The sequence below is a fragment of the Calliphora vicina genome, chromosome 4 (genome assembly GCF_958450345.1).
Source record: "Calliphora vicina chromosome 4, idCalVici1.1, whole genome shotgun sequence".
Classification (NCBI taxonomy): Eukaryota; Metazoa; Arthropoda; class Insecta; order Diptera; family Calliphoridae; genus Calliphora; species Calliphora vicina.
In genome coordinates, this window is record NC_088783.1 from 1,864,453 (window position 1) to 1,891,261 (window position 26,809).

Below are 26,809 nucleotides of genomic sequence, written 5' to 3' on the forward strand. Positions count from 1 at the left end.
TAGGGTCGGGAAATTATATTGTGGAAATTACAAACGGAATGATGACAAACTCATATATATCCTTCTCACGAAGGTGAAGGGTATAAAAATAGTAGTAATCATTATAAAGTTTAAAAAGTTTTATATTTTTACTGAATTTAGTCAATTTTTATAATTCCATTTATCAACCCTGTTCTAGATACTAAAGAATAAAATTAGTCCCGTCTAAGATAATGTTATTTTAAGAGCGGACCTAATATTCATATTACATGTGCTACTAATAGTGTGTGATATTTAAACATTTTGACACACATCCACAACTTTGGAAGCACAAGAACGAACGTGTTACTTTGGAAAAATAAAAACCAACACAATTTACTAAAAATTTCTACATCAACATAAAAATAAATACATATAACAAAAAAAAATTGGATTACAAAAATTTAAATAATTTATGTTAATGTTTACTTCGTATTACACACCAACTCAGTCGTTTGCTGGCTCTCTCAGCATTCAGAAGTGTTTTCTGTAATCAAACAGCTGTTGCTTAATTTTCTTTTTTTGAATTTAATTGAATATGTCTTCAAAACGCAAAATGTTCTGGGGTAACAATCCTAGATTCAAAAAATCAAAACCCAGCGGTAATAGATATCAGATATTTTCTGACCTCGAAGATGATGATATTTCCAGTGTGGATAACGATGCTAACAGAGAAGTGATTATAAAAATCCCTCCAATCACAGTGGACATTTGTCATAAGTTCACCACAATCATAAATATGTTAGGAGACTGCTGTAAATATAAAAGGATTTCAATTGGAACCAAACTAATTCCTAACTCGCAAACCGATTATGAGGAAATCTGTAAAAAGTTAAAAACTAATCAGTATAAATTTTTTACGCACCCTATTAAGGATAATAAAGAGTTCAAATTAATGTTGTTTGGTCTACCACAAATCAGCACTGCCACAATTAAAAACGAATTTAAAAATGCATTCAACATAGAACCTGTGAACATAAAGGAAATAACAACCTCAAGATCCAATCCAGATGATGCTCTGTACATGTTGGAATTTAACCGGGATCAAATTACAAAGCGAGAGGTAATGAAAATAAAATACGTTCTGGGAATAGTTGTACATTGGAGAAATCCAATTCGCCACAATAGAGGCCCTACACAGTGCAGTAAATGTGCTATGTATGGCCATGGTGCAGCAAACTGTTTTAGAACTGTAGCATGTCTTGGTTGTGGTGGATCACACGATTATTCTATCTGCCAGCTAAATAAAACACCGACAGATGGTCCCGTCATATACAAATGCTTTAATTGCATCAAAAACAACTTAAAGAATGTAAACCATCGTGCTGACGACCCCCACTGTCCATCTAGAAAGGAATACTTGGATATTCGAAGCAGAGCTACTAATAAGATGCGCCCTACTAGATTTAGAAACAACAGTAGTATGGACTGCTACACAACTGATGATGAACACTTTTTGCCTACAAACAACGATATGCCATCATTCTCCCAACAAAGAAAAGGTAAAAATAATAACAAAATTTCTTATGCCGAAATTGCCAGTTCTAGCAATAGAAAAACAGACAACAACGATAATCTGTCAAACCAACAAATTTTAGATATTTATTTCGAAGCAATAGATGCTTTAGAAAAATGTAAAACAAAGTACGATAAATTGAGAGTACTTGGAAACATGCTTAGACATGTTATCTAATACAACAATATGGAGACTCAATGTTATGCATTGGAATGCACAGGGCATAACAACACCTGTCGCTATCTCACAATTAGAACAAGTTTTAAGTCAAAAACAAATAGATGTAGTATTTATAAACGAAACATTTCTAAAACCGAAACACAAATTCAAACTAATAAATTTTAAAGTTTATCGAGAGGACAGACTGACACACGGCGGCGGAGTTCTGATAGCAATAAGAAATTCAATTCCTCACGAACATATTTCAAGATTTTCAACTTCAAACTTGGAAAATATCTCCATTACAATAAATATAAACAATAGAACTGTTCGTTTTTCTTCGGTTTATTGTCCAAAATATACTAATACATTTGTTGACGATCTTAATATTATCACCCGAGGAACGACAGACTATTTTATATTTGGTGACTTTAATGCGCACCATACCAGTTGGAATTGCCAACAAAATAATGCTGCCGGTAACAGCCTTTACAATCACCAACTTAATTCTCAATATTATATATATTCTTCAGACACTTTTACACGTTTTGGTCAAACTTCATCTCACACACAGTCATCAGTGGTTGACATTCTACTTAGTAATTCCAATCTACATATTTCACAAATTGTAACACATCCAGAATTGTTGAACTCAGACCACGTCCCAATAACATGCAAAATCTTTGGTTCCGTAATTAAAAAAACATCACTGGTCCCCTTGTATAACATGGCCAACTGGAAGGAAATTGCAAAATTTGTTGATAATGAGCTCAGAAATAGCAGCTTACAATCTGCAGTCTTATCGTACACAAATATCGAACAAACACTCTCCAAGACCACTCACATTGTTCAGGAAGCCTTCACAAAAATTCCAGTGGCCAACAGACAGCAATGGCAAAGAAAATTATCACAAAATAGTTTGTTTTTAATTGGCCAAAGAAATAGATACAGAAGAAAACTTCAGAGAACAACAAATCAATCAGAGAGAAACTTAATAATATGTATTCTAAAACAGCTGACTAATCTAATAAAACAAAACATTCACAATGATCGTAATAACAGCTGGCATCAATTCATACGAAGGTTACCACCTGGCAGCAAAAAATTCTGGAAGTTAACTAAAGCCATGAAAGGGAAAAAATCATCGTTAGGGAGTTTGTTCATAGATGGCGCTGAAATATGTAATAACAAAGAAAAAGCTAATGTTATTGCTGAAGTTTTTGAAAACTACCACAAAACTACCCACAATTTAGTCTCGCCAATTGATGATAAGGTTAAAAGGCATATTAATTGGCTTAAAAATCAAGAAATACCTAACACCACCCAACAGTTTTTAACAACGGTTGATGAAATACGATATTATGTAAAAACTTTAAAAAATTCAAAAGCCCCAGGATTAGATGGGATACACCCAATTATTTTAAAGAATATGTCTGATGACTTCTTCGCTCATTTAATGAAAATATTTAACTGGTGCTTGGAAAATGGATATTTTCCAAAACTCTTCAAAACAGCTAAAGTTATACCGATTTTAAAACCAGGCAAAAACAATAAATCGCCAAATAGTTATCGCCCAATCAGTATGCTAAACTGCCTTGACAAGGTTTTTGAAAAAATCATATTATGCAGACTTAATGAGTTCACGGAAGACAACAATGTTTTACAAAAAGAACAATTTGGTTTCCGGAGGGACCACTCTACAGTTCACCAAATCCGAAGAATTGTCAACATTATAGCTAAAAATAAAGTAGAGCGTAAAAGTACGGGAATTGTCTGTGTGGACATAGAGAAAGCCTTTGACTCTATATGGCATGATGGCCTTGTTTATAAACTAAATATGTTAGGCTATCCAATTTATCTCCAAAAGATTATTCAAAGCTTTTTGAGCGAAAGACTCTTTGTGGTACATATTGGAAACGAACAATCAAGTGAACGTAATATTCTTGCTGGCGTACCTCAAGGATCTGTTTTGTCACCCACATTGTATTCTATATATATTTCAGACTTGAAAACTCAAAAGGATCAATCCGCAGCATTGTATGCAGATGATACGGCAATTATAATCAGAGGAAAACTTTCAAATGCTATAGTCAAAAGAATGAGAAACGCTCTCTTACATGTTCAAAACTACTTTATTAAATGGAAAATCAAAATTAACCAAACAAAAACACAGACTATAATATTTCCCTTCAACAAATCCCCTAAGAGAATACCTAGCATTCCTCTTACTATAGATGGTGTAGAAATTCCTATTTTAGAAACGATAAAGTATTTAGGCATTTTCCTTGACAAAAAATTAACATTTCGACATCATATTCTCCAGTCATGCGATAAAGCGATTAAATGTGGGAGGGCATTGTTTCCCCTGCTAAATCATAAATCAACATTGAACCACAAAAACAAAATATTGCTTTACAAAATGTGTATTCGTCCAATAATGACCTATGGGTGTCAAGTTTGGTCCGAAAAATGTGCTAAAACATATCTTAAGAAAATGCAAATAATTCAAAATAAAAATCTAAAAATTATATTTAACTTGCCCAGGCGGTTTTCAACTAATAGACTTCATTCAAAATTTAAACAGGATATGTTTATAACAGTTATTAGTAAATTAACTAAAAAATTTGAAGATCGAAACAGATCTTCAAATTATGATATAATAAGAAACCTCTAACATTAACACCTTTTTTAACTTTAGAAATAAAGTTAAAGTAAGGTTTATTGTTGAGCGTTTCTTAAAGATTAAAGGTTTTCTCTATCTTTTTCCCTTACATTGTAAATAACATATAAACAAGTTGTGTATTTTTGTCATTAAATTAAGCTAATATTTGTTGCAATACTTTTAAGTAAAAACTCAAAAGATGTATTTAATAATATTTATATATTTTTAATGTAATGATGATAGTAAACTAAATAAATAAAAAAAAAAAAAAAATATTACACACCAACTAACTAAACAAATCAGCCAACCGATAGCAGGACAGCCAGACAGCTAGAACGACCGTCGCACGCTCTCCGTGAAAGTCTTAACAAATTTGAACATGACAAAGGACTTGGTGACAACTGAAGCAACTAAAACAAGTGTATTTGAGGTCAATTGCTAAATAAAAAAAAATACAAAAAGACAAACATGTAGAGACAAAGAACACATTCATAAAATTCCTAAACGAATTTATTCCACTGTGGGCTCGCTCATGTTTAAGGGAATTTGTGTGTGTGTGTGTTTTTCTTTCTGTTTTTTTCTTGTTTTCAAAATATTCAATTCGCTTGCACTCAAACGGAAATGAAATTCAACACATCAATAAATAATTCAAAAATTCAAACAATGAACAAAAACTATAGCTATTAAATATTTATTGCATTCAGGGTCATGTTGTTTTTTGTTTGTTTTGTTTCACTATAAAAAGTCTAATAACTGGCGATAAGCCCTCGTTTGGCTTAGAAGAATCAGATGTTAGTAAGCGGAAATTAACATTGCAATTCATAAACAAAATGTTTCATAATAACAAAAAAAAATAAAAAAAAATGATTAAAAACTATAAAACTTTTTTTTATAATTTTTAACATGTGTTTCGTTTAAAACTTTGTATGAAACTTTTAAAAATATGTACGAACATACATAAATATATGTAGTATGATCGTTGTACTAGTTTAAAATAAAACACATGTTAATTTTATAAAATTCATATGGATAAATGAATTTTCAGTCTTGCATAAATAAAAAACTAACAAATTATTTTGTTATCGATTTCAGAATAAATGAAGCACATCATCATCATATACTAAATAATATAATAAAGTAATTCAAAATAGTTTTATTTAAAAAAAAAAAATGTTTTATTTCTTTCTTTTATAGATGGTGTTCTTGCCAAATAGATTAACTAAAATACAACTTAAAATAGACAATTTTCTATTAAATAACTTAAACAAAAATACGTTTATTTAAAGCTTTATTCAGCCGCTAACTACAAAATAACTTCAAATACAATAAATATTTCATACAGGTGCTGCTGGTTCACACAATTTTCAAATATTTTCATAAATAATTGAAAATTTATATGGAAGCAAAAACAAACACAACAACAAAAAAACAGCAACCCACTCAATCGAATCAATTCCAATTTAATGAATTTCATAAAAGAAACACCAGCTTTAAAACACTTAAAATTTTACAAGTTTGGAAAATAGAGACAGAAACCTAAAACAAAACCAGTTAGATACAGAGTTTCAATTAGATACTCGTACAAGAAATACCAACCCCAAGAGAAATAAACCGTTGACCAAGAAGGAAGGCGTCTTAAATACCAAACACACAGCCATCGAGAAAATATTAATAAAAATATAGACTTGCACTAGGGTTTCTACGTGGGAATTTTCTATGCGGGGATTTTCCGGGAAATTATAGTTTTTAAAACAAGGAAAGTTTTTGTACAGAATTGAATTGCATTTAGAAATTCTTTGCATAAAAACATTTACTCCAGAAAATCAGTTAAAAGCTCAGAAATCTCTTGTAATTATTCGTGTTATGACGAAATTAAACTCAGATTATTTCCTATATATGTAAATCATGTAACGATCGGTAGATTATTAATTATATAAGGCCCACTACCAAAAAATACTCATAAATCTCTTACAAGAATGAAATTCGAAACAAATGGATTTTCCCAATTTGGAAAAATACTTTAAAGCGAAAAAACTCACATACGAGATTTAGCATTATAATTTGTCTTAGACAGACTATAATAAATTTAGACCATCTGAATGAAACCTCATGTCTGAAAAGATCAGACATTAAAATATCTCATGAGAATAAATGGAAAAACTGTCTAGTAAAACTATTGGGTGTATGATTTAAAAATGCGCGAACTATTTATTGTAAATCCCGCATTTTTTTAATTTAATTTTCATAAAATCGATTTTGATGAGACCTTGAAAAAATCTAAAATATTTTGGATTTTCACGAAAATTACTTTTTGTTCAGTAAAACAGCCTTGTTTTTTTCTGTTTTATTTGCATTTTTGTTATTTCTCTATCTTACACAAATAATTTTTCTAAATGCAAAACCCTCTATCTTTTCAAAAAAAATTATTTTCAAATATTTTTTGAAATAATTTCTTGAATCAAAAAAATTTACAAAAGCAAAATAAAAACATTTTTTCTATAATTTATTGTTTAATATTGTACTATTAGAAGCTATCTTAAATAAATCATGTTAAAAACTGACAGATGGCATAAATGAAATCTAAATAATTCATTTTTATTAAAGTGCAAAACCCTCTATCTGATCGATCATTTCATACATACACATTGAATATTTTTGAAAAGCAAAAAAAATGCAAAATTTTAAAAACCAATTACAATATGTGAAATTCAGTAGTTGCTTTAAAAAAATACTGTAGAATACCGAATTTTAATAACTGAAGTAATACGCGAAAAAACAGTTTTATGGCTCTCCTGAAAAATTGTGTTTTTCAAGATAGAGGGTTTGAATATAGGCCCTAGACATTTTTTATTTTACAATTTTTGACCAGGAAATTTTTTCAAGTAAAAAGTAGTAAATGCCGAATATTTTTTGTTGAATGCTGTTGAAACGGAATTTGAAAAATATTGTGTAAACGAACACACTTGTATTTTGAAAATGAAAATGTGAAAATTTTTATGTTTTCCAGGGAATGGAACATTTTCGGGAAATTAGAAACCCTAACGTACACAGTTATTTGTCCAGTTTTTGTGTAATACGTTTCAAATAAAGTTAAGTAAAACAACAAATTAATTAAATTTTATACGAATGAATACCGATTTAAGAAATTTCAAACAATTATGTAACAATTAGACGTTGATAGATTCTAACAAATAGAACAAATTACGTTTTTTGTTTTTTTGTTTTTAATTTAAAGTTGGAAATTTTTGTTTAATTAAAACACAAGTGTTCCAATCGGTTGCATAAGTTACTGACAGAGATCCCATTAAAACTAAGTATAATGACAGATATATTATTGCACAAACATTGTGTGTAAATTAAGTTATAGTTATTTATTTAAATGTAATTGTAATTTTGTCTCAATAAGGAAATATTATTCATAATTTCAAAATAATAGCACCACGACATTCATATTGTTTTATAATAATATTACGTAAAAACTGTTAAATTAATTTTTGTTGTTTTTGTATAAATTTATGCTTAATTCAATGAACTTTCAAGCCTTAAAAATAGTTTTGAAAATTTGATGCAAATTTTAAAGAAAAACTTCATAATATATAACCTATAAACTAAGAAATTCATCAGTCAAAAAAATAGCACCAAGATAGAAATCGATTAAAATAAATAAAAATTAACCAGGACAAAATTTAATTTAGTAACAATTATTATGGTTTGTAACGTTCTTAACACGTTATTATTAAAAGTAAAATATTGTTGTCTTTTGTTTTCGTATTTTTTGGCAAAAAAGAGACCGACCACCTCCTACCTATAAAGATTCTTAAATTTTAAAAATTTTGTATCGAACCTGTATGCCAAATATATTTTTTCATTCCCCAAAATAAATTCTTAAATATTTTTGGTTTCCCTTTACCATTTCTGTGACCTTTGGCCATCTATTTTTAATAAAATTGTGTTTGGGGATATCGCATCCTGTCACACGACATTGACCTTTTAGCTTGAAACCCAAATTTATATCAGTTTATCATTCCATAGATCATTCCTATGGTCATAATTTCATTGATTTATATCTGAGTATGATTTTATCAAGCATTTGATTATATAAGATTGTATTATTTATTCCACATATTCAATATATTCTTCGAATGTTTTAATAGAAAAACCACAATCAAAATACAATTTTAAAATCTGTGTGTTTGTAAGATAAAATGAATATATTATCTTAAATTTTGGTTGAAATTGGATTCGGAGGTCTTTCGATAGAAGTCTGATATCAAACAATATAATTTGTTTAATTATTTGACCAAAAAGTGTTTTGGTACTTGAATGTTGAAAAATGGTAATCCGACTTCGGAAATTTTACCTTTAATAGAGGATGTTATATTGTTATTGGTGAAACTTTTCTAGGATTTAAATAATTAAAATTTTGTTATTGCAATGGTCAGCGAATAACTGCAACACTAGTCGTCACTTTTGACCACCGTGCAGAACATAAATGCCTGATTTTCGAAACGGTGGGCCAAGAGTGTTATGATTAAAAGCGATAAGCGGTTTCGCAACCTAAAATTTATATTTTTATTTCAACGCAATGTTTTTTTAAAACCATTTCTAAATATCTGTAAATAGTTTTATTCTGAATTCAGCTAATTTGTATGTTCACTTTTTTTGTTAATAAAAAAATTAGAAAAGTAAAATTAATTTTTTTGTTTTTAATTTTATTCATTTTGATATAAATAGATTCAAATTATAATTTAATGGCGATTTTTTAAAACAAAAACATGAATATTCTATATTTTTTCGACAATTTCTATATTTTGACTGCACAAAATCTGGGTATTTTTCAAAAATACCATATAATTGATTGAAAGGTTAATATTTCTTAAAGAAATAGAGAACCATCTTATATTATATTTAATTAAAACTATTATGGAAATAAAAATATTTCCCATGTTAATTGCTTTAAGGTTCTGTGGTGCTATTATTTTGATCGGCACTGTATATACATATATTGAAATTTATTTATTTTAAATTATTGAAAATACAGTTTTAAGCGTTTACAGAATGGTATTTAAAAACACTCGGGCAAGAATTTTGAGCATAAATATTTATATTTTTTTAAAGTTGCTGTTCCAAAAAATGCGGGTGTGTTTCCAACGTCTAAATAAAATTGTACATGTGTATTATTAATGGGTCTGGCTGTAAAGTACTTTAAATATCTTTATGCCTGCTTGCTAGTGTAACCACAGTAGTGATAATATAAGTAGCAGTAGCAGCATCACAATATTTAATTTGTATCGATATATAATTTAAATTTCAAAGACTGAACATTTTGTGCAGATTTTTGAAAACTTGTGCTATTTTAATTGTAGCTACTGTATGAATGAATATGCGTTATAGCGGTATTTGTGAGGGGTTACGCATAAATTTTAATAACATTTTTGTTGTTGTCATTCATCGTGTTTGCTTATAATTAAGAAGTAATATTTACATACAAACATAACACGGTATGCGGTTATTACGGTGGCGGAGAAAGAACACAACTTTATTTATGTCTTTTGGGGACAATTTATAAGGAATGATAAGGGTTTTAGGCTCGTGTGGATTTGTGTATCTGTGTACATACGAGTCTATGTGATTGAATTTATTAGTATGTTTTCTTTTTATTTCGTTATTTTAATAACTGACCATGTGATTGACTTAAAGAAAATGCTTGCAAGTGATTTATTTATGTGTCATTTCATTATAATCGTCATGGTAGTTGCTACAATAGCTACTACTCACTGCTACTGTTATGGATATTTGTATATTATACATACATATGTAGTAAATAAATGTTTTACAAATTAATTCAATTTCAAGTTAAAATCACGTCTTAAATCACAACTGTTGTTTTAGTTTTAGTTTTCTTTTTTTTTATTTTTGTATGTATTTATTATACATAAAAATATTTACATACTACAAATAAAAATGTATATTTTATGATGCAGTAGCACGTGCTAATCATAATAAAATCACTGGAAACAAAACACTAGTTGATACAAAATAAATGAAAATAAGAAATTCAACGATTTATACTTTCAACCGTCTAGAGGATATTGGTTCCGGCTTATAAAAATTTATATATTCGTATATTAAATACATAAATACAAAATTATGTTCGGTCATAAAATGTACTGCATACTACTTATTTAACATGCATACGTCAAATTCTATAGTTTTTAAACGTTGTTTTACATTTTTTTTTTTTAATTTCTGAATTGCAAATTAAGTTTTGAAAAAGAATTATATACAAAGTTACCTGATACCATAGGCTTTAAAGATATATTTATTTCTATTGTTCCTATAAGGAGCATAAAGCCGTATTCGGCCAATTGCGGATAATAATTAGGACACTACCATCTAAGTTGGTGCCCGATTTATTATCTGCCTGTGGGAAGCTAAGCTGAATGCTATCGAAAGCGTCACAGGTAGCTGTTTTATGCAGTCGCGGACAATCAGCGGTTTCGAGAGTAGAGGGATATCGGGTTGCGGGTGTCGCCGATTTGGTACGCCTGCAAGCGGGCGTCTGTTCTAGCATCAAGCGGCTCGCTATATAAATGTGTTCGGATGTTCACCGTGCCTGTATGGTAGGCTTAGCTAGCAGCCCTAGCACCAGTTAAGGATGCTTTAGCCCAATCCGCTAATCATCCGAAGCTTAAATGATTAATGAAACCACAGACTTTAAATATACATACATATATGTTTTATTTTATTGAAAGCATTAATAAATGATTTAACCATTAAATTGATTTTCGGAAATAAGCCTTATGTGAGACCTCTGGTTACTAATAGACCGTTCCTTATAAGCTATGGTGTTATAACTCCAGTTTATACGAAACTTTTAGAGGAATATTAAATATATAGGTTGATTCATTTAGTGGTTTCACATGTGACTGATATCATACAATTCATAAATTGGTTTTCGGTAGTGGGCCTTATATGAAAGCACTATGACCCATACAATCTTTTGTGCAGCTTTAGATTTTTCATTCCAACAGATTTAGGCTACATATAAAACCATAAAGGGCCTTCCGAGCCATTTAGTCCTGCACATTTCCAGCATTGGGCAGTCGCATAAAACATGTTCAGAGGTTTCGGCATGAAGTTTACACTGTTCATTCTCAACATTACCTAAAATAAATTAGTGATACTTCAAACCACAGTGTCCGGTGAATAATCCAGTAAGTATTCTCAAGTCAAACTTTCTGAGCGAAAGCAACGACAGGGATCTACGTCTGGATAGGGCTGTCTTAGTACTGGTAAATTACACAAAAATCAGGGGATGACAAAGAACTGTTCAGGACCTCTAAACGACTGTCGGACACCGCCGTTGGCAATACTATCAGCGCGTTTATTGCCAGCGTGACCTTCATGGCCAGGCACCCAGCACAATGTGGACCGATTCTAACAAATTAGTTTTCTAATTTGTTTGTTAACAAAAATGATTTGTACTTTTACATAATTTAACAGCGTCAATATATTTATTCATCAAGTACCTTATGCATCGATCGTTCTTGTCTTGTCGCAATTTAATGGTGTGTGTAAAATTTTACTAATTCAGCTTCAAAATTACCAGTTGTACTGTAATCACAATATTTACATGGAGAGACAGCCGAGGCGGATCATTAGTTTTGGGTGTTAAAAACAAACGCACTAAAGTGGTGTTGGGTATAAAAAGGCCACACATTTCATTTGAAACCAACCTGATTAGTACAAACCTTCGCAAAACTTAGTTTATGTGACATTTGTTGAAAAATTTCAAAATAAAAGTGTTAAAATTACAGCACAAGTGATGTAGCATGCATGAATAACACCTTAAAACCCAGTGTACAAGAGCAAGGTTTCGTTTTCATGACAAAATTTATGTAGTTCTTTAAGTAAACAATCATGTTTTGTGAAATAGATTTTATTGAAAATAAACACCTTTACTCTTACGCCAATATAATTTATCTACGGCTATATATACCTATATGCGTCTTAAAACATGTATTGACATTCGTTCGCTATGTTATTCTTAAGATTTCAATGGAATCGACGTCACTACGCATTCGTATAAGCATGATGATGTATTAAAAATGTCTTAGACAATTCTCAGTACAACCACACACGGTATTTGAATCCTTTGGCTTCAAGATTTAAATGCTCAATTTTAAGATAGTATATGCATGTATGTATGTATTTTAATACTCGGCAGAATTAAAGAAACAGAAAATGAAAACAACACGAGTATGTATACATATGAAGTAGGTAGAATGATGATGATTTTAGATATCTATAGGATACATTATTCTTCTTTGTTTTTTACCTGTATATGTAGTAGATATGTATGTAAGTTTAAGTTGTTTTCTGTGTGTTTTGATGTGATATGATACTGCAGTGTTCAGTGTTCTCTTTTGAATTCAATCCATTATTTATTTATTTATTTATTCATATTTAAATCACAACATGTGTGGTAGATATATTCATTCTTCTTACTCTCCACATTGATCAGTTTATGGACACAATATTATTCATTCTACGCTGTTCTTCAGTTACTTTGGCTGCCCATCTTCTTCTTCTTCTTGATGATTTTCATTGTTTTTTAAGTGGTATTTAAATAAACTATACACCAACCAAACACTACGTCCTCAGAATACATTTACTATACTATATACTATACATTACATTACAACAGAGAGATTGCTTATTTAGGTTTAATTTCAAAGGGTCGCGTTTATTCATTTAATTTCTTATATTTATATTTTTGTGTTACCTGTCCTTCAAACTACAAAGACAACTATATCGTTCGTATTGATTGTCAACGTTTATTTATAGCGTCGTTATATAATATTTAAAAACAAAATTTCACTATGCACTATGGGAAATTAAGATTTAGATTTGTATGGTGTTGTAATCAAAACATAATTTTAAACTCACAATCATAGAAATCCCTAAATAATTGGCACTATTTCAAAAGTGTCAATTCTTTAGCAATTTACTGCATAAGCATAAGCTCTATTTGCTACTGAATTTATTACAATATTTCTCAATTTCATAAAAAATGTAATTCATTAACATTTAACGGTTTAAAAATGAAAAATTGTTTCAATGATTAAGAACAAATGTTGTAACACAAACATGAGTGTCGAAACTAAAAATTGTGTTTACTTAATGTCAACTTTGGCCCCAAAATTAAAAATTAAAAACTAATCGAAAACATTACAAATGTGGAGACCCTCACACACACATTACTCAACTCAAAATTTGATGCCTCATTGATTAAGTAGCAATAATTTTTTGTTTCCTAAATGTTAAACAATAGCTTGGCTCATCATTATTAGTAACAACAAAATAATAATCATCGTCTTCATTTATAAACTTGGAATAATAGCTTATCATGCTACCAAACAAAATTAAATAAATTTAACAACTTTTTAATAATCCAACACATAAAATGAAAAAAAAATAAAAAAAAACTATCAAAAGAGCTTAAAATACTTGAAAGTGCTTAAGATTTTTAAGATCATCATTCATTTATTCATTCATTCCATCCTCTGCACAATTTGTTTGTAGTAAACAAAACGAGTACTTCTCCATATGAATATTTGTAATATATATGTACATTAGCCATGGCCTCAAAATATAAAGATTTGCTCTAGATGGATCTTGTTTTGTTCCTCAGTAGCTAAACGGGAACCCACAATGGGATAACGAGAATCCATGTCCGATTGACCTCAAATTTTGCAGCGGTAGTTTCAGCTACTAAAGAACAAAATAGGACTTATCCAAAACGTATCTATTTTTAGGGCAGATCTAATATAAATATTGGGTGTATGACAATAGATGGCGTATCTTTTGAAAGCGGTTTTTAATAACTTATATGTAATTTTGAAGGGTACATATCTGTTATTTATTCTCACTTAGTGCTTCGAAAATTTCGAATTTGCGAATGCGTTTATACTTTACTTCTTTAATTTTAAAAAAAAGTGCCGCCCTTGCACACCGAATGCTCACCAAAGCTTATGGTGAATGTGTTCCATTGGTTGTTTTCAAACTCAACCTGAGCTTGCAAAATCATTGGGAGTTACTCAAGCAGCAATTTTAAAATGTTTGCGAGCAGCAGGATTTATCCAAAAGCAGGGAAATTGGCCGAAGGCCTTAAAATACGATTTTGCATGTCCAAAATGCTGATTGAACGCTATAAAATAAATGGATCCATTATGATAACCCGAAGCGTAAAAGATCGTATATGATGCCAAAGCCAAATATCCACACGCAGAGAAAAAAAATAATTGGGCATGGTTACTGTAACCATTTAAATAGTGCTACAAGATTTTTAACAATATTATAGTCACAGTAACCATTTACATGATTGTGGTAACCATAATATGGTTAATTTATGATTCACATGATTGTATCAACCATATATAAGGTTACTGTAAACAAATATATATTTGTGGCAACCATATTTATGATGAATAATTTTATCTCAGATTATGATAAGCCTTAAGTCGAGAGCAACATAAGTCCTTCATCATATGAATGGTTGTCACAAACATATATTTGTTTACAGTAACCTTATATATGGTTGATACAATCATGTGAATCGTAAATTAACCATATTATGGTTACCACAATCATGTAAATGGTTACTGTGACTATAATATAGTTAAAAAACTTGGAACAATATTGAAATGGTTACAGTAACCATGCCCAACTATATTTTTTCTCTGCGTGCATGGAGCTTTGATAATGTTTAGTATTTGGTGGGATCAAAAGGGTTTTACCTATTATGAGCTGCTGAAATCTGAAAGTTTTACCTCACCCGCCTTATAGTCCAGACCTTGCCCTGTCCGACTACTATTTGTTGCAAATTGCAATCGATGCAGAACGCTGAATAAATTTTGAATTTTTAAGTCGTACTCCCAATTAGGGTTGCCAGATTCAGATTTGCAAAAAGCTGGACATTGAGGTCTAAATAGCTGTACAAATCGAAAAAAACTGGGCATTAAAAAAATTACTGGGAAAATGTTAATTTTGGTTTTGTGTAAATAATTATTATTAAAATATATTTTTATTCTTTGTAATCAACATATATTTGTATTACATGGTGCTACAGTGAGAAAAAATCTTGGAAAACGACAAAGCGTGGGTTATAATAGGTCTTGTTGAGTACATTACAAATTGTGTTAAAAACTTTTTCGAACTTTTTTAAACCGATTTTAACAAGTAATGTCTCGTTTTTTTTCTATATACAATTTTCTTTAAAACATTGTACAAAAAAATAAGTTTTCATAGAAAATACATTTTATGAAAGTTTAATTCTTTGCCTTTTTTTGGTCTAAAAATGTGTGAGTTAGAGGTACTAAAGTACTACGACTTATCGTAAAACTGTTTTTTTTTCAAAATAACTCAAAATGTTGAGGGTGTTTCAAAATCTTTGAAAACGGGGGTCTACTACCCCCACTTGGTCGCTTTTCAGGTTCTTACAAGAAGTGTTTATTAGCTGTTATTTAAAAATTTAGAAGCACAATTAAATATTTTCATACGAAACATATAATTTTTCTTAAATTCTCGAATTCATTCCTTTCACCTTTGGTAAAAAAATAGGACCATATCATTTGACAAATCTCTTGGTATTTGTTTATAAATATCACAAAGGCTGCAGTAATCGAAATATGTATAGTTTGTCGTTACCTATTTCTTCAGATATTTGAAGGTTCTGACCGCTGTTTTTGAAAAGTTTTCTACTTCAGTCTTAAAAGTTTTTTGTTCATTAGGCGAAATTTTTTTAAAATTCTGTTAACTTTGGTGCCAAAAAATTTGTCATTTATTCTACTTTTGAGGATATTTATAAGTACGGTCATTATATCGAGCAACTCTAAAACTGTACAAGAGTCATTCTCAAGAGCTTAAATAGTTGTATGATATTCCTGCATTATGTTTTGCATAAACTATAAAAATGCTTCTGATAATCCTTAACTTTTACATTCTTCTTCATTGACAACATTATCAGAAATTCCATGGGAATAAAACTTTTTGGCATTTATTTTTTCCTTTCTTCAAAAAAATACATACACTTTTGTTGCATAAGTTATTACTGGTACTAATTAGTAGTAAGTACATTTGAAGTAATAAATAATATAGATATTATTGTCGAAAATTTATATTTAGCTGGACATGAAATTTTAGCTTGAAACTGGACAGGCATCGAAAAAGCTGGACAATCCAGTCAAGTCCAGCCAGGCTGGCAACCCTACTCCCAATACATATTTACAGTAAGGACAGTAAGTCCCGGTCCACACTGTGAAACATTTGCTGCAAAACATTTTTAAATTCTCCTTTGAAACTACATTCGTGTCCACACAGTGAAGTTTTTGCTTTTCAGTTTTTGACATTTCGGCACAGATCGAATATGAATGAATAAATAACATGAAACAGAGTACCCTTTTCCATTCCTCTTTCTCATTTCATCAACAAACTCAAATGTTTTGCAGCAAATGATTCACAGTATGGATGGAAAAAGAAAATATCAAACAAAATTTTACTACTGGCATTTAGGTATCTAATAATGTCACTCAGTCAAGAGCAATACTTCCTTCCGATCCTATATCTAATTTCAACTAATTTGTTTTAATTTTCTTTCATATATTTAAGTGAAATTTAATTTTCATTTATGTAATAATAATTTAAAACATTTTAGTCAAGTGAATTTAGCAATTTAGCTGTAATGTCTATGAGTATACGTATCGGCAAATGGAATATAACATGGATTATTTTGTCTACGCTTACATGTCTTTCATTTTCATACAATGGAAAACAAGGTTTGGTCGATTGCTTATTTTCTCTTATTTTCAGTAAATTATTGTAACGTTTCAACAGTTTTGTTACGGTCTGACATTTAAACAAATTATTATGACTGAAGGTGATGAATTTCTTATAATTTCTCTAAACTACAAAATACACTACAAAAAATATACAAATTTACTTGTTTCTCATCCCAGCACAAAAATGGCTCTTGCTTTGAAAGTAAGACGGAAATGATGGAAACAAGTTAAATTAAAACAATTTACACTGTTTTGGTCTCCCAGTTGATGTAGCATTTCTGTTCCAATTGGTTGTGTTCTTCTGTTTTCTTATTTTAATTATAAGTTTTAAAAATAAAAACTTATTACAGCAAACGACCGAACTTCCGAAACTCATCTCTAGATATTTGCTTTTATGCAGACAATTTTTATGCTGGGATATGTTACACACATGTATGATGTATATGTTAATGTGATGTACGTTTGTGAGAACGTAAATAAATATGTAAACTTTTACTAGACATTTGTTAAATACCTTCTCCAATTACAATGTTGAGTCTTGTGTTTCGTATTAGAAAAATTTAGCTTGTGGTCATAATTTGTTATGGGAAACTTTTCAACTGCATTTTGTAGCCATGTCTTACAAGTACTTTAAACCAGGAATTAAGTATTATTGGTTATATATTTAATAAAAAAAATACACATACATATATTTAAAACTCTAGATCTTGGACACATATGTATAAAAACTATTAATATATTGAAAAATATTTTCTCTTTAAACAATGTTGTCACAATACAGTAAATTTTACGATATTGTAATAACATATTTACGGCATGATAAAACAGGCATATTTAACATGGCTCCATTACTATAACCCGAAGCGTAAGAGATCGTATTTGAAACCTGGCCAACCAGCCCAATCGACACCAAATGGCGCTAAGGTAATGCTCTGTATCTATTAAGAGCTGCTGACCAGACCATCACAGGGAAAATGTACCGAATGCTACTGATTCTCTTGAAGAAAGGATTGGCCGTAAAACGCCCAGAATATTCCATCATGACAACGCTCGGCCACATGTTGCAATACCTGTTAAAAAATATTTAGAATGAAGAGGTTGAGAAGTTTTGACTCATTCGATTTATAGTCGAGACCATGACCCGTACGACTACTATTTGTTTCGATCGATGCAGAACGCTCTCTCTCTCTCTCTCTGCGATACACTTCACTTTGGAACAGAGTATCTGATATTGGCTATTTCTTTATTCATTTACCAGCTCACAAATTAAAACCCTTTATTAATTGTTCAATATTCTACTTTCATCAAAATGTACTACCAGAAGTGAAAATTATTGTCAATATAAAATATTATGGCCTTAAATCATTAAAGACCAAAACACCATATTCTCAACATTTTATGAGTTTATTGTTGAAAAAAAACAATAATTTCAATTTAATTACCTTAACAAAAACGTGTTTTTAATACCAAAATCCATATGTTACTTTTAACCAAAATACAATTTTTTTTTGTTTGGTAAGAAACTTCATCAGTATTATACTCGTAATATTCGAATACGACTCAATGAACATTTGTGTCAATAAATACACAATGTAACATTTGTCATTCTTTCACCTTTTTATTATTTTTTTTTTTTTTGTACAAAAGAATTTTAATGAAGTTTGTTTTTTTCTTTAATGCATTTCAAAAGACTCAAATTAAAAAAGCATTCACCCAACCGAAAAAATGGGGAAAAACCGACAGAATGACAACAACAAATTGTTTTCATTTCAGTTTTATTCTAAAATGTTCATTCACAATTTGTTCGTTCTTTGGCTCTTTCGTGTTGATATTTATTGGTTTTAAGTTGTTACATCATTTTGTTCGTGGTCGTTGAGTTTGTATTTCGAAAGTGTTTAATAAAAATTTAGTAACATTTAGTATTTTATATTTTATATATGTATTCGAGTACATACATATGTACATCTTCTCAATGTAGTTGGCCAAGTTTTGAGAGATTTTGACTTTTCAATTCTATTGATAAGAATTTCTTATTTTAAAGAAACATTAACATGAATTTCTAACACTCTAGAGAAAATTCTTTGCATTTTATGATCCCCTTCATGTTGTTGCAAGTGTTTTATTTTTCCGTTTTTATTTGAAAATTGTGAAAGTGTTTTTAAAATGAATTTGGTTGATTTTTAATTGAATTAAGAATGCATTTAAGGCAAGCCCTTTAATTGTATGTAATAAAAAGACCATAAATGTTGTTTTAAAATACGCATGATTTTATATTTAATTTAATTTTTATTTGTTAAGTTTTTATTTAATTGGAAAGTTTTAAAAATAATACGAGGACTTTGCCAACAAATATCATTGAAATGGTGTAAGTTGTATTATTGTAAAATCGTAAAAGCAAATCACTCAGAGTTTACTTCACATTTAAAAACTTTATTTAATATTTGGTTTGTTATTCACTTATTTTCAAAGGCCGAGTAGCGCCAGCACAAAGCATCAAAAACAACCAATAATTCCTGAATAGGAGAAAACACTATTGTGTTTACATTAAAATGTTGAGTAATTAGTGTATACGATTGTGTACTTATACACACTTGTATGTAGATTTTCATAAACCAGTATGTATTTGATTTTATTTTTTTTTTCAAAACAAAACTTAATTAATCATTAATATTTTATTCAAATGTAAGTAGGTATGTGTGCATGCAAATATCTACGACTATTAACGTTTTCATTTACTTATTTATTCATGACACATACAATCCATGACGTTTAAAAATAACTGGTAATTTATTATAATAGGAATTGTATTTTTTTAAAAAAAAAATAATTTTTCTAAAATTTATCAAAGTCAATAGCAAAACATAATAAAGGCTCCAGCATGAAGAAGTGTTATTTAAAAACTTAAAAAAAAACATTAGAAAACTAGCAAACTTTAATTTCAAATAACAATCCATAGTGAAACACCTTCGGCAAATGGAAGATTGAAAAATATTATTAGAACATGAATCATTCATGTATAATGAGAAATTAAACAATACACAAACAACTTTTAGAAATATTCAAATTTGTTTTCTGATAAGATTCATTATACAATACAACTTTATGAGCCACTAATTTCTTTGGAAAAAAAAAACAAAATTTTGTTTTTCTAACTTTCAAACGATTATTGCGAAACCGGTTGACCAATAAATGTACAGAATTTAAATTTAAAATTCGCATTCAAGCCAACAAAATCTGCAAAATATTCAAAATTTAAAATCATAAAATCCGACATGAAAACTCAAATTGGCAACACAAACACCATGTTGTTGTGTTAGTGTTGCACGACATTTAACAAAACAACAATGAGAAAATCATAAATACTTAAAATGAGTCACAACAAAAATAAAATCAAATAAATTTGAAAAGTTTTGGGGAAATGAATGAAAGTTTTTTTTTACACAAACACTGTTCGTCTAGACATGTTGGATACTGGCAAATCATCAATTTATTACGTTTCAACAAACAACAACACTTCTTTTCAAATTGTTTATCATTTGTTTTGTCTACAAAATGTTGTATTTCACATAATTATCTTGTTTTGTGATTTAACGTGCGTGTACTACTCGTACAAATAAATATAAACTTAAATATCAATACAAAGTTATTGAACTGCATCTAGAAATTGGGTTTTGGACTTCTCCCCCTAAAAAAAAAAATAAATTTTCGATAACAAAGTGATACAACAACTCATACTACGTCTACATAAACAGGTACCACCTACCTGTATTTATAACAAAATTACTGATAATTGCATTTACTTATCGTGTACTTATTTTTATGCGCTCTATTAACCTACTTTTTGTTTCACATTCGGGATAAATAAAATGATAATTTGTTATTTATTTTATTGTTTTTTTAAGTGGTGTTTGATAAATATAAAAAACTCACGAATAATCGTTTCGGTTTTGATCATCATTATATTCAACGATCTCAAACCTGTATATATTAAGTATTCACATATTTCCTAATCATAATATGTTTAATTTAAAACTCACGTATGTTACCCATAATCCTAGTACAGCACAATATGGTGAAGTATTACAATATACATAATTACTACAATCGTGTGAATGGTAAATTAAATATATTATAGTTACCGCAATCATGTAAATAATTGCAGTGACTATAATATTAAAAAAATAAAAATATTGAAATGGTTATGGTAAACCTGTACAGCTATATTTTTACTCAGCGTACACTAAATAAGTAATAGGAAATGTGGTAAGTCACAAACAAGGATTTATAAATTGTGATATAAAATTTCAAAAATATCTAAAACAAAAGTTATTACAACTGTTTTTATGTCTCCTGTAAAATTTGTGAAAAAGGACTTATCATTATCAATTCGAGTCAACAATTCAATCGTTTATTTAAAAAACCAGTCAAGCTACAAATGATTGATTTTGAGTAAATTAAAGAAATCTTCCTTGTAACCAAAAAATTAATTTTAGAATATTTATATCTTTTCCTATGAAAGTTATCTATTTGTGTAACTGTTTGATAAACATAAAACTTTTTTATTTATTCATATTAACTTATATATAAAAAATAATATAATGTTTACACTTGACTGGTTTCTGAAACAAACATATTGTAAATTTCATATAAAATATTCTAATTTTATCAGGAACTTCAAAAGAAAAATGACAAGTGAACTTTTTGAAAAGTTAGTGTCATATTCATATATACTTATTTGTTCAGAAATAACTATTCGTCATTATGGGGTGTAGTAGGGTTTTAGAGCTAGTAAATCTTTTTTTCCATTTATTGAGACCTACAAGATTTCAGAAATCATAAAGTGCTGTCTTTCTTCACTAAACTTGGATTTCTCGGCTTTGCTTCACCATAATAGGGGGCAGTTAATTTTTGCATTGAACGATGCATTTACCTTTACAAAACAGTAATCGCTCCATAACTAAATTTTGGATTTTTTGTTGCTTGATTGGTTTTTGAAATAAACGATTCAATTATGGGAACGAACACCTTTTAGCTGTAGAGTGATAATCGAGACAGCATAAAACATTGCGTTTTCGAAACCCATTTAAGTAAAATAAACTTTATATAAACCCTGTTTAATAAAAATGCACTTCTGGGAATTTTCAAATACACATGTAAACAATGTAATATTATTATACCATATGGTAAAATACGCTGGTTACTAAAAAGGTGTCAATGTTTTTCAATAGTAATTGAAATGATTTGCTGTCAGATGCTCATAAAATATAAATCCTTATCCCACTTTATTTTTGTATTCATCAATTGCGAGTATCTGTAGTGTATTTATATTTTTTATCTATAGAGTTCAATATTCTATATCAGAGAAGAAGAAAAAGCAAAGCAAAAAATGCTAAATAAATAAAAATTATTTACATAATGATAATGAAAGTTTAAATGTAATGCGATTGTTATCTGTGCGATAAAATAATACTTTACTTTATACCTGAGTACAAGGCTGCTACAAAATATTTATATTTCGATTTATTTGATTTTGCTAAAAAATACTTCGTATTCGTAATCTTTGGCTAAAATATTCATATAAATTCCGAAAGTTCTTTAAACAAGCAACCAATATTGTTCACTTTGAATTACGTCACTGGCAAAATAAAGAGTTACCCATCAATAGTAAATATTTGTGAACAATATCTATGTATATACGAGTACTAAATTCTATACATACATACACAGAGAAAACAGATTCGTAATAGCAACCGAATTTGTTGCCAATCGAATGATTCTATCTTCGTGACCGAATTTTACAGTTGTGACTACAATATTTTGTAAGGGGTAACTAAAGTTTGGTTGCCTCAACTGAAATTTTTCTTTATAAACTGACTTTCTGTTGTTAGAACTGAAAAATTCTTTGTGTGCAACCGAATCATTCGATTGGCAACAAATTCGGTTGCTATCATGAATCTGTTTTCTCTGTGTACATATGTATGTAAGTATGTATGTACGAGTATATATGTATGTGGTTCCATGTGTAGATATTTCAAGTTTTGTTTTCAGTTCATATGCTTTCGAGTACTGTAGGACGTTATCTATAATTCTTCAACATATTTCTTTTTCTATTTTGTTTTTTATTAAGTAAATATTAAGCCATAAAATATTAGAAAAACAAAAAAAAAACAAATCGTTCATACTCGCACTACGCCCTGCCCTGTAATAAATGTATGGCATTTTTAAGCAATTCCAATGGAATGAAAAATTAAAAGGAAAAAATAAAGAAAATTATATGTTATAAACTTGTTAATTTTAGAAGTGCTTTGTTTGTTGTTGGTTTTTTCTAACGATGTTACATCATACTTACTTCATTTACATAATACATAATGTATTTTTATTTTATTTTTTTTTTTGTAGAGCACAAAAAGTATAGAACTCACAGTTTTCGTAATAGGCGCCATGTTTAATTTTTATTACTTTAAAGTGTATTTCCTGCAAATCTACAACTTCCTTTATTTTATGGCAAAATTTTTAAAAATAACTGATAACAAGTGCAGAGCCATTTCTTTTCTTTTGTTTATTGCTCCTAAATGGCACTCGAATTTCGGCTCTTTATGATATTCAATACATTTCTAATATTTATCTTGTTTACGAATCTTTCTTTTATGGATTATTTCGCTACCTGTCTTGTTAAATGTAAGTATCGTAATTATGTGATTGTCTGTCTGTCTGTCTGTCGGTGTACGTACGTGATAAACAAGGATATTTTGTGTCTTTCCTGTTTACCTGTCTATTACTGTTGCCAGAACTAGATAAGAAACGTGGAAACTTAAAAAATATTAAAGCAAAAAAATTATTGAGATGTTTGTGCTCATATTTCAATCTGAATGCATGAGAAACATAACAAGGCAAACACTGAAGATCATTATAATATATGCACTTTAAAATGTTTAGCCATTTATTAACAAAACTGGAAAATTTACAAAATAATATCGTTAGCTTGGTGAGAAAATGTGCTAGTCAGCTTTTTATGAAAATTGAGATTGTAATACAAAATGTTACAATACGTAATAATATAATGTTTCGTTTTTTCTCGTTGTTATACTTTCAATCAAAATTTATTAAGGAAATTTGGATCATTTTGAAGTTTCCACAGTGAAATTTCACTTCATTTAAGTTTGGCTTTAAGAATACAGCTTCTTAAAGCCAAACTTCAACACACAATAAATATGTTTTTTTCAAGTTTAATTTTAACTAGTTTTATGGATATTCAGTATTTAGATTCAGTCATTCGAATAAAAATTATTCGAATAATCGAGAAAAAAATATTTGTTTTAGTCGAATGAAATTTAGAATAAAAAATTATTCGATTAATAGAATACTCGAATAAATTTATTTTCAATTTAGAATTTGATTTTTCAAATAGTTTAAATTAACAAAAATTTTGACAAAACTATCAAAATGTAATAAGATTGAGTTGGCTACATTGAATATTTTATTCGAAATGACTTTCTATATTCATTATCATCAAAACATTATGAAACCTAACTTAAAAACTAAAACTTTGTGACTACTAAATGTTGAAAGTATCTGAAATATAGTTAGAATGATTTTCCAATTAATAATAAACAATAATGATATAATTTCATAAAATATTTAACAAGACTTTTTATAGTAAATATTAGGGTATTCGTATTATTCGATTTTTCTCTTGTTCGAATAAAACGAATAATTCGAATAATCGAATTATTCGAATAATTTAAATTTTTTTTAAAAAAGTAAAGAATGAAGTTTTGATGTCGGTTTTTTAATATTTTATTGTTAAAGAAAAACAAAAAATAACGTTAAAGTTAACAATTCAAGTATTTATAATGTTAAAAAACATTCGAAAACAAAGTCCATCATTAAATTTTCAACAGAAATATTCTGATCCGATTAACTCCCCAACAATCTACAAAAAAAATTGACTAGCAAATCCTTTAGTTTAAGTTTTGGAGCTATGCTTTATACATTATAAACGTATTAAGAACTTTTTTATGTCGTTCATTAATTCGGGTTTTAAATTGAGTAACTAATTCTTTAGTAAATTAATTATTCACTATTTCTAAATTATTTATAACAAATTGTATTACACATCAAGCTCTATCAACGTTGCCGAATCTTTGCTTAATAAAGTGGTCTTGGGGAATTACATAATAAAGGAAATCTGTCAATAGTTTGTTTGATATCATTGTCAGTGAACGTGGTTAATTTGAAGTGAGACAGTGCCTGATTGACGCATTTATAAATACGCAAAAATTGTATTACCTTATTAGACAAATATGTCCTATAATGTTTAATATCATGTACAAGACGAACTCCATGTTTATCTTGCAACAAAACGTTAGTTAGCAATATTTGTGTTTATCATTCGATTTATTAAATATTTTGCAACACTTACGTACTCATATACATATATTTTAAGATAATATATTTAAGACCTGCATCTATTTCAATGTAATCATTATAAATGTCATCCTCAATACCATTTACGACGACCGTATCTCCATCACATTCAACTCCACTTTAATCTAAATTAAAATTTTGATTATTAATTGCGATTCTTCTAATATTTCGCCAGCTAAATATTTTATTCCATACCTTTTATTTTCATTGGTTCAAGTCCTAAGTTAAAATTTTTTAAAGATTTGTTTTTAGAATTGTAACTTCTTGCAGTAATATTTATATATTTATAGAAGGAGCTATCGGAACTCTCATCTGCAGTGATCGAAAGTCCCTTTGTCTTTAGTTATTTGTCGAATTTCAGAAACAATACAATTTTTGCGAGTCATTACTACTTATTTAAATTTGAAATTATGAAATATTTTAAGCAATTTAATAAATTTAAATATACATGAACATTTATTCGTTTTATTCGATTATTCTACACAGAATTGTTCGAATTATTCGTTATTCGAAAATGGCCATTTTTAAATTGTTCGAATAATTATTCGTAAGAAATTATTCGATTAATCGAACGATCATTAGTCGAATGAATACCCTAGTTAACATGCTCTAATTTATTATTATACATATATCTTTATATTATTAATTTTGTATTTTTATTCATTGTTAACAAATTATTAATAAAATTATTCGAATAATAGTTTTTAATCGTTATATCTTTCGAATAATCGAGGAAATTTTGAAAATTAATAATAAAAAAATATGAACTTTTATTCGATTAAAATATAAACGAGAATTGAATCGTTTATTTCAAAAACCAGTCAAGCAACAAAAAAATCCAAAATCATATACATACATAGATGTGTAATAATATTCACATATTTTATCGTTGATGTAAAATGAGTAAATACTTATTTTTCAATTACATCCTAAGTATTTGGAATTCTTTTGCACAGTGCAAAAACTGAAATAAAAACATCTTAAATAATAATTATATTGACTTAAATATTTATTAACGGAAATAACTGAGGCATAAAGTCAATGCTACATTTTGTACGTAAACTCATTTTTAAAATAAATATTTGTTTAAATTATAAACAAGTTGTTGTTGTATGGCATGAATCTTTAAGTGTTGTTTTTGTTTTTTTTTGCTAATTTTCAGAAATTAAATGAAACAACTTGAAA

At 28.7% G+C, this 26,809-nt stretch overlaps 1 protein-coding gene across 1 annotated transcript in view; it reads right to left on the bottom strand.

Annotated features, from left to right (window-relative positions):
- Positions 1-26,809, bottom strand: part of mew (multiple edematous wings) — an 89,129-nt gene that overhangs the window by 59,738 nt on the left and 2,582 nt on the right. The gene's annotated exons all lie outside the window — the stretch shown is intronic.